General features: G+C 44.7%; 1 protein-coding gene across 3 annotated transcripts in view; it reads right to left on the reverse strand.

Moving 5' to 3' along the window:
* The window catches only part of AFF3 (ALF transcription elongation factor 3), a 255290-nt gene that overhangs the window by 108493 nt on the left and 130764 nt on the right, over positions 1–16033 (reverse strand). The window lies entirely within an intron of this gene.

A 16033-nucleotide genomic window follows, 5' to 3' on the forward strand; every position in this document is an offset into this window, starting at 1 on the left:
CCCACCACCAGACTGTGGCTAACGCCACTGACACCAAACCAGACTGCGGCTAACGCACAATGTATCCCTCTCCCCATGTGACCAGACTGTGGCAGCCGCCGCCGAGCCCCATTGGCCAGACTGCAGCAGACACTGCAAATCCATGATAGTTGCTTTGTAAAATGCTTTTTTTAAAAATAAATTTTGGTTTATTTTTTTTGGTGTCTGTGTTGGGGGGAGGCGTTTTTTTTTAGGTTTTTTATTAATTGAATTTGTGTCTGTCAATTTTTACGTGTTTTTACTGTTTATGCAGTCCTGTTTCACATACACCTCATGCCACCTCAGCACTCGCTAGACACGCAGTCCCACGTAACATATACCTCATGCCACCTCAGCACCAGACATGCAGTCTCACGTAACAGACACCTGCCACCTCAGCACCCGCCAGACATGCAGTCCCACGTAACATATACCTCATGCCACCTCAGCACCAGACATGCAGTCCCACGTAACATATACCTCATGCCACCTCAGCACCAGACATGCAGTCCCACGTAACACACACCTGCCACCTCAGCACCCGCCAGACACGCAGTCCTACGTAACATATACCTCATGCCACCTCAGCACCAGACATGCAGTCCCACGTAACACACACCTGCCACCTCAGCACCCGCCAGACACGCAGTCCTACATAACATAAACCTCATGCCACCTCAGCCACCTGTCAGACATGCAGTCCTATGTAAAATACACATGCCACCTCAGCACCTGTCAGACATGCAGTCCTATGTAAAATACACCTCATGCCAACTCAGCACCTGCAAGACATGCAGTCCCATGTAGCATACAGGTCTTACCTGACCTTATCACATCCACTCCTGTCAAGCCCCCTCACCTCCATACACATGTATGCACACAGTACCTGTACACGTTCTACTTGCAGGCAGCCATTACAGCTCTATTTCCTGTGAGGAGACTGCGTAGTAAGCCACGCCCCTTTCCCGGAGGCACCGCCCCCTCAAGTGACATCACGGCTACCCGGAGCAGCTCCATTCTAGAGGCTACCAGCGCTGTAGTGTGAGCTGAGCAGTGCCGGCCCGCGCGCTGCCATTGTAATGTCCTGCACACCATTGCTCCGGACCGCTCAGCTCACACACTACAGCCAGGGATAATTGCCAAGCGTACTTTTACGCTTGGTAATTATTCTGGGGAGTAATGGCGCCTCATCATGCGTCTATGACGCTTGGTTAGGCGTTAATGCGATCTCTGCTTGCGAACGTTGTATTTAGCTCTTAGTGACACACATATCCATCTCAAACACCTAAGTGGAACAATTTATTAGGGGTTTGATTGAATTAGGCACAGTCTGCCTTTTTTTTTTTTCTCAAAACTTAAAGTGACTTAAAATCCAGTTGTGTGCTGTCAGTATAGGTTAGAAACTAGGCATACGAGAACCCAACCGGCTTTCTTAGGCCTACAATAGCGTTATACATATATATTTTGTTGATTTGCTTGTGGCTGGCCTTGCTGGCACTAGTAGTGCAGCTAGTACCATATTGTGACGAATTTGCAGGGAGACTTGCGAACGTTCTATTTAGCTCTTAGTGACACACATATCCATCTCAAACACCTAAGTGGGACAATTTATTAGGGGTTTGTTTGAATTAGGCACAGTCTGCTTTTTCTTTTCTTTTTTTTTTTACAAAACTAAAAGTCATCAGGCACAGCACAAAATCCTGTTGTGTGCTGTCAGTGTAGGTTAGAAACTAGCCATAGCAATAGGATAGCATCGTTTTCTTAAAAAAACAAAAACACAAAAAACACAAAAAAAGTTACTCAAGTTACTGGGACCCGTGGTAGAGCACTGTTGAGGCCAGAACAGTGCGTACAGGTGATGTTGTGGATTGCGGACAATGCTTCTAGCCATTTGTCCACCAGTCAGTCTTCCACGCAGTCCACCCATGTCACCGAAATCAGCACTCCTCCACCTCAGCCTCCTTCCCCCCAGTCTGCCCCCGCCCAGGAAAATTTGGCATTTAAACCGGCATACTCTGAGGAACTGTTTTCTGGAGCCTTCCCAGTGTCACAAACCACTTGTCCGGTTGCTGCTGAGCTCTGTTCCGATGCCCAGGTTTTCCACCGGTCGCAGTCTGTGGGTGATGATGATATTGTTGACGTAGTGGAAGAAGTATGTAAAGAGGTGTCGGACGATGAGGAGACACGGTTGTCAGACAGTGGTAAAGTTGTTGTCAGGGCAGGAAGTCCGAGGGGGGAGCAGACTAAGGGATCGGAGGATGATGAGGTGACAGACCCAAGCTGGGTTGATAGGCCGGGTAAACACAGTGCTTCTGAGACGGAGGCAATTCCTCGACGAAAATAGATTGGAACAGGCAGTGGTGGGGCCAGACGGAGAGGCAGGGCCAGAGCTGGTGCATCAGCGCCAAATGTTTCACGTAGTGAAGCTCCCGTGGCGAGGGCTAGATTTTCTAAAGTCTGGAGGTTCTTTAAAGAAACACCGGATGACCGACGGACTGTGGTGTGCAACCTGTGCCACACCAGGATCAGCAGGGGTTCCACCACTACCAGCTTAACCACCACCAGTATGTGCAGGCATATGAATGCTAAACACCCCACTCAATGGAACCAAGGCCGTTCACCTCCGGCTGGGCACACCACTGCTCCTTCCCCTGTGTCACCTGCTGCCTCTGCTAGTCAGCCCCCTGCCCAGGACCCCAGCCCAAACACCTCCCGTGCGAAAACCACACCTTCGCCTCCACGATCCTCCACAGCATCCACCAATGTCTCCATGCGCAGCTTCAGCTCTCCATACCCCAGACGCTGGAGCGCAAGAGGAAGTACAGTGCAACCCACCCACACACCCAAGCCCTCAACGTCCACATATCCAAACTGCTTAGCCTGGAGATGCTGCCCTATAGCCTGGTAGAGACCGAGGCCTTTCGCAACCTCATGGCGGCAGCCGCCCCTCGGTATTTGGTCCCCAGCCGCCACTACTTTTCCCAATGTGCTGTCCCAGCCCTGCACCAGCATGTGTCAGACAACATCATCCGTGCCCTGACCAACGCCGTTTCTGACAAGGTCCACCTGACCACGGACACGTGGACGAGTGCTGCCGGGCAGAGCCACTATATGTCGCTGCCGGCACATTGGGTTAACCTGGTGGAGGCTGGGACCGAGTCTGACCCTGGGGCTGGTCATATACTGCCGAGGATTGTGGGGCCTTCCTCGGTCCAGGTCTCTCAGGCCTACTATGCCTCCTCCTTCTCCCACCCCTCTTCCTCCGAATTACCATCCGTGGGCATGGCGCCATCAGTCGGTAGCTCTAGGCACAGCAGCAGTGCCGTTGCTAAGTGACAGCAGGCGGTGCTCGAACTGCTGAGCCTAGGCGATAAAAGGCACACCGCCCAAGAGCTATTACAGGGCATCACGCCACAGACTGATCTGTGGCTGGCACCGCTGAACCTGAAGCCAGGCATGGTTGTGTGTAAAACGGCCGTAACCTGGTGGCGGCTCCTCAACTCGGCAGACTGACACATGTGCCATGCCTGGCCCATGTGTTAAATCTCATAGTTCAGCGGTTCCTCAAGACATACCCCAATCTGTCTGATTTGCTCACGAAGGTGAGCGCCTCCAACTGCCCGCTCACCGACTGTTGTGCGACGTGCCCACAAGGTGGAATTCAACATTAACCATGTTATCCAGAGTTTACCAGCAGCGCAGAGCGATTGTAGACTGTCAGATGTCAACTTCCACCAGAACTGGTAGTCAGGTCAGTCAGCTTCCTCAAGTCTACAATGAGGAGTGGACGTGGATGTCTGATATCTGTCAGGTGCTGAGTAACTTTGAGGAGTCAACACAGATGGTCAGTGGCGATGCCGCCATCACCAGCCTCACCATCCCGCTGCTTGGCCTGTTGAAAAACTCTCTGGTCAGCATGAAGTCAGAAGCTTTGCGCTCGTCACAAGAGACGGGGGAAGAAGATTCCCTTGTTGATAGCCAAAGCACCCTCAGGTCTGTTTCTCAGCGCATATCGGAGGAGGTGGAGGAGGATAAGGAGGAGAATGTTGGCGAGACAGAAGAGGGGAGCATTGCTCAGTCCTTCACTGTTCAGTGTGTATGGGCAGAAGAAGAGGAGTTGGAGGAGGAGGAAATGGACAGTCAGGCCAGTGAGGGGAGTGAATTCTTGCATGTTGGGACTCTGGCGCATATGGCAGATTTCATGCTAGGCTGCCTATCCCGTGACCCTTGCGTTCAAAGAATTTATTCCAGCACTGATTACTGGGTATTCACTCTCCAGGACCCACGGTACAAGCAAAATCTTTTCACTCTCATCCCTGGAGAGGAAAGGAGTGTGAGAATGCATGAATACCAGCAGGCCCTGGTGCACATGCTGCAACAGTATTTCCCTTCTGACAGTGCTAGTGGCAGAGGGCGTACTTCTGCGGGACAAGTAGCGAGGGAGAGTAGGTGAGCAGGCAGCTTGTCCAACACTGGCAGGGGTAAGCTTTACAAGGCCTTTGCCAGTTTTATGTCACCCCAGCAAGAGACTGTCACCTGTCCCCAGGTGCCCTGCCGCTAGTGTGTTGTCTGAGCGGGTTTTCAGTGCAGCTGGTGGCATCATCACCGATAAGCGTACACGCCTGTCGTCTGACAGCGATGACAGGCTGACGCTTATCAAGATGAATAAAGCTTGGATTTCTCAGGATTTCCATTCTCCACCAGGTGAAAGAAGCTCAACCTGAATAATGTATGCACTCCTCCTCCTCATTTTCCTCCTTCTCCTCCTCTTTGTACACTAAAGCAGAGAAAACTGGCTATTTTTTGGACTGCCACATACAGGCACTCAGTCTATTTAATTTTTCTGGAGGACCACCTACCTGCTCCTCTGGTTTGAAAACTTTTTTGGACTGCCACATACAGGGACTATCCAAATTTAATTGTCTCCATAGCAGCCTCCACACGTCGTCTTTATAGCTGCCTCCTCACGTTGTCTCCATTGCTACCTCCACACATCATCTCCATAGCTGCCTCCCAAAGTCATCCATATAGCTGCCTCCATACATCGTCCCCTTAGCAAACGAGCTTTGTCAGGCAGAATTTGGGGTTGTTTTCATGGCTTCCACATCAAACTTGTTAACTTTGTCGCCACCCTGCTGTGTTATCCACAAAATATACTGGCAAACTTTTATCATTTACCGATATTATTTCAGCGCTTCTTGCGCATCTGTTTACATTCCCCTCACCCGCCATAACCCAAACTTATTAGAACACCACTACACTTGATCTTATACAAAAAGTTCTTAGAAGTACTGTTTGGGGAGGAGCCGAGAGACCGCGGCTTGGACAGGCGAAAGCTCGCCTGGTAGCGGACCGCCAGCTCCATCCCAAGATCCAACTAACATAGTTTTAACTGCAGCACCTTTAATCTACTACTACCTTACTGCCTCCATACATCGTCCCCTTAGCAAACAAGCTGTGTCAGGCAGAATTTTGGGTTGTTTTCATGGCTTCCACATCAAACTTGTTAACTTTGTCGCCACCCTGCTGTGTTATCCACAAAATATACTCGCAAACTTTTATCATTTACCGATATTATTTCAGCGCTTCTTGCGCATCTGTTTACATTCCCCTCACCCGCCATAACCCAAACTTATAAGAACACCACTACACTTGATCTTATACAAAAGGTTCTTAGAAGTGCTGTTTGGGGAGGAGCCGAGAGACCGCGGCTTGGACAGACGAAAGCTCGCCTGGTAGTGGACCGCCAGCTCCATCCCAAGATCCAACTAACATAGTTTTAACTGCAGCACCTTTAATCTACTACTACCTTACTGCCTCCATACATCGTCCCCTTAGCAAACAAGCTGTGTCAGGCAGAATTTTGGGTTGTTTTCATGGCTTCCACATCAAACTTGTTAACTTTGTCGCCACCCTGCTGTGTTATCCACAAAATATACTCGCAAACTTTTATCATTTACCGATATTATTTCAGCGCTTCTTGCGCATCTGTTTACATTCCCCTCACCCGCCATAACCCAAACTTATAAGAACACTACTACACTTGATCTTATACAAAAGGTTCTTAGAAGTGCTGTTTGGGGAGGAGCCAAGAGACAGGGGCTTGAACAGACGAAAGCTCGCCTGGCAGCGAACTGCCAGCTCCATCCCAAGATCCAACTAACATAGTTTTAACTGCAGCACCTTTAATCTACTACTACTTTACTGCCTCCATACATCGTCCCCTTATCAAACAAGCTGTGTCAGGCAGAATTTTCGGTGTTTCACCAGATACATAACGGAACTCGGGGCAACTGTCGCCGCCATGCTGGAGACCTGAAGTTGCAATCATAGCAGCGCAATATGGATGCCCCATACGGTCACTCTTAATCATGGAACCATTTTTGAAAAAACTATTAAAAATAGAACCGCTATGCTATTCCATAATTCCTAGATGAAATATTCAAACGACCCCGCCTGCTTTGAAAATTATAATTCTGGCTTCTGGCCCCCAGGCCCATTTTGGGTGGGGAGGAGCCGAGAGACAGGGGCTTAGACAGGGGCTTTGACAGGCGAAAGCTCGTCTGGCAGAGGACCGCCAGCTCCATCCCAAGATTAGGCAGCCTCAGAGGCATCCATGCATACTGCCCCTGCTGTTATCTGTCCATTTCGCCTCCACGATCCTCCACAGCGTCCACCAATGTCTCCATGCACAACTTTCAACTCTCTATACCCCAGACGCTGGAGTGCGAGAGGATATACAGCACATCATCCCCTTATCAAACGAGCTGTGTCAGGCAGAATTTTCGGGTGTTTCACCAATGGAACTCGGCGCATCTGTCGTCGCCATGCTGGAGACCTGAAGTTTCAATCATAGAAGCAATATGAATGCCCCATACTGTCACTCTTAATCATGGAAGTCGTCTCCATGGCTGCCTCCACATGTCGTCCCCTTATCAAACGACCGTCAACCTTTTGTTCACATAGGAAATCATTTTGGCGCCTCTTGCTCACCTCCTTTGGTTCCTCTCTGCCACCCACTGGTTTGAAGCCTGAGTCCATTTAGGGTATGTCGCCATGACACTCTCTAGCCTGCCGCTGCTGCCGCTGCATGCCGTCTTCTATAGTGTCAGGGTCAATTATTGGATGTTTTAGATGCTATCAAGCCTCATTCGGTCACTCTGTCATCGCCATGCTGTTGCCCATAATTTTGGCATAATGGTGCGATTAAGCAGCCTCAGAGGCATTCATGCATGCTGCCCCTGCTGTTTCCTGTCCATTTCCGTGGTGTTTACATCATTTTCTGAGGTTTCCAGGTGTTTGGCCAAGCTTCCCTGTGCAGACCCTTAGTCCCCTTGAAAAATGCTCGAGTCTCCCTTCAATGGGGTTCGTTATTCGAGACGAGCACTCGAGCATCGGGAGAAGTTCGTCTCGAATAACGAGCACCCGAGCATTTTAGTTCTCGCTCATCTCTAATTATTACCTATCCTGATTTCCTATTCACGCACGTTTAGTATCATTATACAGACAATGGCACTCTCCACCTTCAAAAATCACTAGTCCTCAGTATAGAATATGTTATATTTTGTGAGAAAAAACATTTTATAATATTTTATGTGTTTGAAAAAAGTATAGCTTAGCTGTTATTAGCTGTTATATGTATCTCACATATACAGTGACAAGGACTGAAAGGTGAACTAAACAGTATCATCGCTTTGGTGGAGGAGACATGGCGTTTCTTTAGCAGAATCTGCTGTGCTGGGAACCAATAAGTGTAGGGACTACTTGAAAACAGCAGGTGGAAGCATACTCTAAAAGCAGTGATGTAACAACGGTGGAAGGTCAATGAGAGAGGCACCTGTAAAGCATTATGGAATTTGTGCCGCTGTCAGTGCTAGGCCCCTCCCACATCTTCTTTTGTGTGACACGGAATAGATGCTAAACAAGCATCAAAATAACAAATAAAAAAGTATTTATAATTCCAAGTAACCATTATGAATAGATTTTTGAAATATTTAAACCTCTTTGGGAGCTTTTTCAAGTAACTAGTTTAGTGGCAACACCCCTTTAAGGGAAAAAAAACACAGGTGAAATCCAAATAAAATCCATTTAGAATAATAATAATAATTCTTTTATTATATATTTCACACAGATTATGCAGCTCTGCATTTAGAAATTAGCTTTAGGTTGGGTTCCTTAGTGATTACTGTTCCATAGAACTGAAGTAACAGTATTGTGATCATCAATAAAAGATAAAATGCGCCACACTAAACTGGCTTTAGCCAAACTAGCAAATGTGAATGTGATAAGAAGGGATGATATAGCATTTTTTGGGTGGAGCAGTAAAAACTTCTCCTGGAATAAATATATAAATGAAATGGTCCTGGTTATCTTTATGGGCACAGTAACTGTAAATTCCAGTGAGTCAATATTCTACTAAACACGGGTCATTATTATTATTATGATTATTTCTGACTCAAATAAATTCTGTACTAGAAACTGAAGTTGCTGATTCTTTTTTTAATTATGGATTCTATTTACATCGACATAGTAATGAATTCATATACTAGCTTACCTAAACACAATTTGCAGCAGCCACATATATAGCAATATGAAATCAGTCAAGTACTTGTCAATGCTAGAGGGTGTCATTAAATTCAACCACTATTTTCTGAATGATTTAATGATGGATTTAATGATGTGAAGCCTTAAGCATTTACAGTCTCATTTAAACAATATATAAATGCACTGTAATTCCTTCAGCCTGCCATACTCACCTTATATCGAATAGAAAGTAGACAGGAGCGGAATCCAAGACTGCACAAATAATCCTTTCAGAAGTGTATCATGCCTTTAACAAATCAATAACATTGGACTGTGTTCACATTTTCTTTGCAATTCTATTCATAAAGGAAGCTACAATGATATAATCGATTTGTGTTGCAACAGTAAGACTGGCTCATTGACTTGGGTTTAACAGGGTTCTGTTGTGACCCTCAGTTTGATCTTAAAGAATAAGACTGTATGCAAACCTGGGCTCTGGCTTCAACCCCTTAGCACTTCTCAGCACAGTACTAGTACAGCGCTGTGTTGATGCCAGTTCGGCTCTGCACCGGAGCCGAGCCGGCATCAGGAGTCGTGGGGTGTCAGCTGTAATGTACCACTGACATCCCTGAGTAACAACCCCGGTTGGAGTAGGCTCCGATTGCGGGTGTTTGACCCGTTATACCAGCACGACCACAGCATTTAACTTGCCTTTGGGGGGTCTTTTCCTCAAGATCCCCCCCCCTACCGTCTTTGGGGGGCGCCGATCACTGCCTGCAAGCAGTGCCATACGGATGGCATCTATGATGTCATCTAAAAATGCCCATAAGCCCCAAAACATATAAAGCACAAAATGATGCACAAAAAAAGTCTAAATCATAACACAAACCCCACATATTTAGTATCACCGCATCCATAATAACCTGCAGATTAAAAGTAAATAATTAGTGAACCCGTACGATGAACGCCGTAAAATAATGTTTAAAAAATGCCAAAAATTATGATTTTTACCTATTTAATCCCACAAAAAGTGCAATGAAAAGTGATTAAAAAAACAAGCCATCAACCGGCTCTGTAGCCAAAAAAGTAAAAATGTTATGCCACTCAGAAGACGGCAATGCAAAAATGATAGATTTTTCCCCACATTATGGTTTTATTTGGCAAATTTAGTAAAACATAAGAAAAATTATTCAATTCAAGTCTGGTATCCCCATAATTGTATCGACCATAGAATAAAGATAACATGATTATTGAGCTTTATGGGGAATACCCCCTCCCCCCTCCCAAAAAAAAGTTAAAAATCCAGTACATAAATTTTCAACAATAGGGGATACCAACCCCAAAATGGTAACACTGGAAAATGCATCTCATCCCCCATTAAAAATTTCATCACTGGCCCTAATAACGAAAAAGCTAAAATTTTATAGCCTACAAAAGCAGCCAATGAGAAAACTAAAATCCTGGCTTCTTTCCACCTGCGTCTCATTGTGCGCCGATAAAACAAGCAAACACAATTTTAAGATGGGTTTTCTCTTTTTATCTTTTGGAAATAAAAACCTAGAAAAAAATGTTGTCTTGTACTCAACACAAATTAGCAAGTGTAGCAGCTTTTTTTATGGGAAACCTCTACAGTTAGAGTCTTCCAGAGACGACGGCCCTGAACTTTTTAAACTCTATGCTCCCTATGTTGCTGTATACAGTTACTAAATGATGATGATCCATGTAAGAACAAATAATTGCTCCAAATGTTCTCAGTTACAGAGACTACTTTAAGTTATAAATATTGTAACTGCTTATTTCCTAGCAAGATAATGGGAAAAACCTCAGTCGATAAGTATACGAGGAAGAACTAGGAAATCAATAATAGAACTAATTTAACATAATTCAAAAGTAAAACCCACCGCCTAAGGAATAAGCAGATACCTGTGTGATATGTGAGCCCTGATGTGTTGCTTAGCAACATTAGATAGAAAATGAGTACTTATCTTATCCTTCACATATAAATATATGTTACCCACTGAGGACTAAATGTCAAATAGGATTATATCCAGACTATATGTTGTAGTTCAATTACATAAATGCTGCTCCGAGCACTTGAGGACAATATGCATTTCCATAATGACCTCTTAATGTTCCAAACATAGACGCAGGGTGCTTCCTTATGGCATGATGTCAGCCTCACATTTTGAGCATAATCCCATTGATTGGGCTTGTAATGAGTCATCTTGATAGAATGACACAGCTGGGGAAACAAAGAAACCTGGGTGCGTGAAATAATACCCACAATTTCTTTCAACAAAGAAATTGCATATGTATTTAGTATTTTAATGCTCTGTATAAAAATAAAAAAAAAAGGCAGGAATAAAACTCAATTCATTAACTTGGGGAATGTTAAAAGTATACCTGTGGAGTCATGTACATAGAACAATGTAATAGTAAGCATACACAAAATATATAATTTTGGCAGTCTTCATTATTAGATAGGAATAATGGGACCCCTGACTGGAAGATTTTTGTGCCTCTGCCCAACGGTGTCCATTCCCACATTGATACATAACATTATACACAATTTTTTGACCAAAACATTTTTTAACCATGACAAACTAGACTCTGCATGTGCCCACTCAGTATAAAGATAGCCATTGCACACGCCCAGAGGCGCCCCTCTAATGAAATGTCCTGCCAGATACCCCCCTTTCATGAAATGTTCTGCCAGACTCCCCCCTTAATGAAATGTCCTGCCAGATGCTACCCCACTCCTCTTGAAAAAAATTAAATCTATACTCACCTTTCGGCTCTTTTTCCCGGCCCGGTCTTCTGCTCTTCCAACCTGGGCATATCACTATGACGTGCCAGTATCGCGGCAGCGAGATGTCATATTGTATGCGCCGTGTGGGCCCTTACAATATAATGTCATGTGGCCGTGACACCACCGTATCATAGTGATGTGCCCGGGGTGGAAGAGCAGAAGATGGAGCTGTGGGGCCAGGGAGAAGAAGCCGAAAGGTGAGTATAGAAATTTTTATTTTTTTTTCTCATATAGGGCCTGGGTTTTTAGTGGGTACTGTGAACCCCTTGCACCCCCCATTTGATAGGAAAATGGGGGGCCCTTGAACACGGTCCCATTAGACCCCTCCATGATGGCAGCCTTGGTGGTCCTCATTAGAAAGATGTCCTGGCATATTCAATATATATATAGCAGAATAAAAGCAAGGGGACACTCGGTTACAGTCTAACTAAAAAGAATATTTCTTTTTAAATATATACATAACGCTGCTTGCCAGTGTCATCTCTCTGCCAACCACACTGTCCTGCCAGACTGTGGGCACTGTGCTTCAATCTTTCCCTCTAACTGTAAAGTTTATTAACTTTTTTGCATAGCTGCAATAGCTGAAAACTAACATTTGTCCAATATACATTCATTACCTTATTGCAGCTGTTTCTCTGGTAATCCTCCGCCATCATCCTGTCTCAGCTCTCTTTTGCTTGGCATTCTGGTTGCCAAGAGTAAAAGAGGGGGAACAGGAGATGCAGTCTATGCTCTGTCTACCCTCAGCTCATGTTCCCACACATTGTCCACCTCATCCACAAACCTCCATGCATACTCTCTCTAGGCTTTGACAATGCTATACTTGGGTCAGTGAATAGAAGGGTGTAGGATCAGCAAAGTAGTCTGATACATAGGACGAAGGCTATTTACTTCTGTGTGTGTTGTGTCTCCTCCGTTCTCTGTATACTACATCTGCCACTGTCCTGCGAAGAGGGGAAAATGATAGCATCTTCTTAACAGCCTGGCTGAAACATCCCTCGTAGCAGGTAGTGTGTATGGAAATCATGACACATCCATCATGGCAGGTAGTGTATATAATAGCCATAAGAATGTATTAGTTTAAAGGTCTATCTGTGTAGCAGTGCATAGGTGTGTATATGTGTGTGTAATAATCTGTGAGCTAGCACTGCTAGTGCTGGAGAGGAGAGCACAGCATTATGGGAAGTGAGGAGACTGCTCTGGCCTCAGTGTATTTAGCTGATGTTACAACCAGGAAGTGTCCACCTAATTCACAAGAAGGTAAGGATGATTTTACAAGAAGGACTGGTAGATATACAAAAATGTATTTCAGGCTAGGAAGAAGCCAGCAGCATGGTATTGGTATTGTTGGAATTGTTATCAAAGGCTCTCTCCAGTTGTGATAAAACTAGTTTTGGCTAGGTGTATTTTGTTTATTAATACTTTTGTTATACCCTGGCTTGTTTATTTGCTCCTGAACTTGAGCCAACTGCAATCGACTATGCATGGATACCTGAGTATGGAGGTGTGTAACCTGCTCAGTTCTAGTCTCTGTACTCTGTAATCACAGACTAGATACTGACTTTATACCCACGTTGCCTGTCCTAATCTCTTTTTTTAAACCAAGTAAAAGTTTGGTCCAATATGGCAGCCAGAGAATGGGGCTTATTTACGATTCACGATTGTGTCGCACGTGATCGGATTTTGGTGCATCAGTGCCGGCTTTCATGCGTCAGAGATTGTGAGGGCGGGCTGTCAGACGATCCAATGAATTCGGTCAAACCGCGGTATTTAACTTTGAATTTGTGTCGCAAGATCAATCACTTACATGCACTGGAAAAAAGAAGGTGAACTCCAGCGGACCTGATCGCGAAAGCAACAGATGAAGGTTTTCCTGCACACGCTCGTAGTGAATCGCAGGAGCTGTGCATTGGAGTCAGGGAACGCACCTCGGAGATCGTGCAGGGACGGGTAAGTAAATCTGCCCCATTGTGTTCACAATGTCCAGTCCTAGGATAATTATATTGTATGATTATCATATAAAGTCTAGAGGACATCCACTACTTATAACTGTATCTAATTAGTTGCTATTGTATTCCTGCTGTTTGAATAATTTCTTTTGGCTTATAATTAACTATACTCTGCACTAAAGCAATTCAAATGACTTTCGTCTTACTCATATGATAGAAAAGTTCATATGCAGGGCTTTTATTTACCGCACAGTGGGTGTTCTGTACCAGTGAATTTGACAAAGGCCAAATGGTTCTTGGTGTATTGTGATTCTGTTCTGTTGGCGAGTTGCTTTGGATAGTAAGTCGATATGACAATGTTCACAGATTTCTATTTTCTCTTCCTTCCTCCCTATAGAGAGCCTTTTGAGTTATAATTTTTACCTTCATGCTGTTCTGTCATTATAACTCTGCTATTTCAAATTGTCCAATTTCTTTCAGGAAAAAGCATAATTTCCTTTTCTTCTTTATGAAAGAAATTTAACCCATTCAATACAACAATAGTTGCTTATATTCAGATATGTGTCATATATGTTGTTTCCAAAGTGCAGTAAGTACATCAGTTGTGTCTTTGATGACAGCTTAGTATACAAGAAGCCTTAGACCTTTTATAAAATCCTTAAAGGGGTATTCCGGGAATATGAATGTCTGACACAAAAACCCATGATGATATAAATAAATGAGTACAACAATACTCAATGTCATTAGTTAGAAAACAGAGCTTAAATAGTTTGATTTTATGATTTACAAAATTTATGGCCTCTCTAAAGTAGGTGGAGTTATCACTATGATGGCCGCCACTGGAAACTACAAGTTCCATGATCCTTTCATTCTCAGTAACTCCTCCTCCCTCTCATGCTCTGCTCCTAGTGATGATGTAACAGGTTTTCTTGCTCTGTCACCATAGTAATGATGTGTAACTGCCATTACCACCACACTGGCCGTACTGGATGCACTGCAACCAAACGACTACAGCCAAACCTAGTGGTGATCACATTACCTGGCCAGGCAAGTGCAGGACATGTGATGTGGACATGTGACCAGCGGCCATCTTAAGTCCGTGTCTGCTCTGCAACTGACCGCGCAGAGGAAATTAACTGACTGATTAAAGGGCCAGTAGCATTTTAATTCTTCATTACAGTGTATGTCATCAGCATTTTCTGCTAAGGGGAGCAAGTGCCCACTTGTATATGAATTATGCTGATTCCTGGAATACCCCTTTAAGCACACTGCAAGAATGATGAGTCTTGTATCATTCTTCCCCCTAAGTCATATTGCCAGGTGTCCCAGAAATCTGCGCTTCCAAATACATAATCCATATGTAAAATAACTGTTCTATTTGTTCCCCTTGTTTTGTTTTTATAGCTATACCCACACAAACCAGATGATACCTCCCCTTCATTCTGTCACATAAATGTATATGTCTTTTACATTTTAATACCTTTAAAACAAAATTAAAGTCTTATGAAAAAAAAGTTTGCTGCATCATCATAATCTCCATAGCTTTATCATACTTTTTATATACAGACCTGTGTAAAGTGTCATTTTTTTTGTGGCATGAGCTGACATTCTTATTGCTATCATTCTGCATTCTGTACAATCTTTTGGTCACTTTTCATGCTATTTTTTATGTGAGTGACAAAACAGGGGGCAATTTAGACATTGGACATTTTTTTTCTGTTACGATGTTCATAGTATGGGATAATTCTTTAATAGATCTGACACGGGGGACCTCACGTTCTTATGATTTTAGGGGTGCAACAATAGCACAAAGGAATATGTTTATGCGTAACCTTGTCTGTTACATCTTTCCCATGCATTCTCCCCACACCTCACTCTGTTACCCTTATGTTTTCCCCCTCCTCACTTAGTTACCTCCCTTCTGTTATCAACCTCCTCATTCAGTTACCCCCTCATATTCTCCCCCTCCTCACTCAGATACCCACCTAATGTTTTCCCACTCATCCCTCAGTTCAGGCTCAGACTGGCCTGGCGGGGGGCCGGGGTATTCCCCGGTGGGCCCCTGTCCCAATCACCCAGAGCTGGATTGGCGCTATTGGAGCACCAACGCCGTGACCCGGACTATTTTGCAGAGGCCCCGGCCTGGCGCTGCAATAGCGCCAATGATAATCTTCTCGGCGCCACCATGGGCCCCGGCCAACAAGCAGCAGTAAGGCAGGGGCCTCCGTCCATCCAGACAGGAAGCTCCTGCCCGCGATACTCTAGTGCTCGATGCGGCCATTTCTGGTTGCTCGAGCACTATTACTAGAGTGATGTGGCCGGAAGAACAACCCCGGCGCACATCGCTCTTTGAACCTGGATGCGCGGCCGCGTGATGACGTCACCACGCGGCCGCGCACCCTTTCCTGTCTGCCCGCAGGAAGAAGAAAGAAGACGCGGGAGCCAGAGGTGAGTACAAGATTTTTAATTTTTTACTAACAGCAGTAAAAGATGGTGGGGCCCGGGGGGCGAATATATACAATAATTAATTAATTATAATGTTATTATATTATTATTATTAATAATAATACATTATGGGGGGCATTATATTCAATTATCATGGGGGGAGCATATTCATTAATTATGGGGGGCAGCATATTCATTAATTATGGGGGGCAGTATATTCATTAATTATTGAGGGCAGTATATTCAATAATTCATTATGGGGGGCAGTATATTCAATAATTCATTATGG

This window comes from Engystomops pustulosus, chromosome 2 (genome assembly GCF_040894005.1).
Source record: "Engystomops pustulosus chromosome 2, aEngPut4.maternal, whole genome shotgun sequence".
Taxonomy (NCBI): domain Eukaryota; kingdom Metazoa; phylum Chordata; class Amphibia; order Anura; family Leptodactylidae; genus Engystomops; species Engystomops pustulosus.